Here is a 1916-nt window from a genome sequence, read left to right on the forward strand (position 1 = left end):
ACATACATAAGCATCATACACACACACACAGAGGCACACAATACACATATACGCATGCACTAGATACATACAAGGAAGGGAGGGCAGTACATCTTTTTAATAAATTTTAAGTGGTTATAGTTTGAAATACTCAGATTTTTGTCGCTAAATTTAATTTTTTTCCCAGTGATCAAAAAAACGAAACATTACTTCCTTAACTGTTTTGGTAAGAAAAGAGAAATTTGGTGACTTCTTTTGGAGTCAGACTTGGTCTTGAACTTGTATATTGTAGTCCAGGCTAACACCACCCTTACAGTTCTCCCGCATCAGCCTTCCACATGCTGGGTGACAGGCACATTGCACCAAGCTCAGCTTGAATATTTCTTTATAAAGGATTTCAACAATGATTTGTGTAATGTTATCAAATATTTTAACAATACTACCCATTTTCATTATGCCATTACACAGACAACGCATATCTGTAAACATAAATATTAACTTAAATTTCAACATGTCAAAATTTTAATTAGCAATAATTGTACCTTGGATAACTCTCATTGGCTACAATACTGCCACCGTGCAAAGCTTCATTAAGTCAAAAGACAAATAATAAAGTGAGAGGAGATGTTTGCAACACCCGACAAAATGCAGCTCTGTATTATAGCCAAGGATCTCTCACTAAACTTCAGTAGGACGGATGCTCATGAAGGTTCAGAAATGCAAACGAGGATCCCTTTGCCCCAGGACTAAGAGAGAAGTAATTCTATAAACATGATATGAGAGATGGCTCCGAGGTGAAGACCATGCTGGCTGCTCTTCCAGAGGACCCCATTCAATTCCCAGCACCCACATGGCAGCTCACAAGCCTCTCTGACTCCAGTTCAGGGGATGTGACCCACAGGATATGATACACAGACATGCATGAAGACAAAGCACTCGTGCTACACATAAAACAAAATAATAATAAAAATAGCACTTCACATCGGAATGAATAATACTTTTCCCGTGGCTATAAACAAACTCATTGAAAATCCAAACTTAGACATTGTTATTATCATATGCTAATGGCATGAAGTAAGACGTTTCAATAGGGTGGCTCTATACAGGTGTTATTTATCTTGTTACTCTGAATGTGGAGGGAGGAAGATCAGGAGTCCAAGGTCATCTTTGACTGCATAATGAGCAGGAGGCCAGCCTGATCTACCTGAGGCCTTGTCTTAAAAATAAAAATAAATTAGTAAATAAGAAAATCCCCCTTTCTCATTCTTTTGTCAATACCAGATTACCAGCAGATGCAGGCTGGGCCAGGAACTCTTTCAGGCTTTCTCCCGCAGTCACCTCCCCTTCCCCAGGTCAACTCTACTGACAGGCCTCCCCCATAAAACCCATAAACTTAGCCCACCTTCAACTCCACTGCAAGTTATAATCTTTATTAAAAAAATAAAGGCAAAACCAAGTACCTGGGTCTCATCCACAGAAATTCTGTTTTAGTTGTTCTTGAGTGGTCCCCAAGCACCAGGACTTTTAATAACTACAGATTATTTTAATAATATACAGCCCGAACCAGGAGTCACTGTATTACCCTGTTTGACTATGTTCTTCGGTTCTCTCGGTGGACTTGAAACTATTTGTAACTCCCACCAGCTTCCCCCAGGACCTGGGCCTGACCTTGCCACCATGCAGTATGCACTCTGGCACCCCACGATGGCCCGGCACATACGCTACTCCATAGGTTAAAATGCATAGGGTGTTCCTTCTCTCAAAAGGATTTGGGGTGGGATTTACAAATTTGCTGGTCTCTCCTGGGACCGGCTCACCACTTCAACCCCTAGCAGCCAAGCCCAGCGGGATGTTAATACTGTTAAAGGTCTCTTCCAGGCTCTCCGCTTTGATGTGAGCTGGGGCAGTTTGGGGGTGGGGGGTGCTGTCTAGCAGAT

The 1916-nt window shown here is 41.8% G+C and overlaps 1 pseudogene; it reads right to left on the minus strand.

The window, feature by feature from the left end:
* Positions 1–444: 444 nt before the first annotated feature.
* LOC115032093 lies at positions 445–566 on the minus strand (annotated as a pseudogene).
* Between the last annotated feature and the right edge of the window lie 1350 nt (positions 567–1916).

This window comes from Mus caroli, chromosome 9 (genome assembly GCF_900094665.2).
Source record: "Mus caroli chromosome 9, CAROLI_EIJ_v1.1, whole genome shotgun sequence".
NCBI classification, from domain to species: Eukaryota; Metazoa; Chordata; class Mammalia; order Rodentia; family Muridae; genus Mus; species Mus caroli.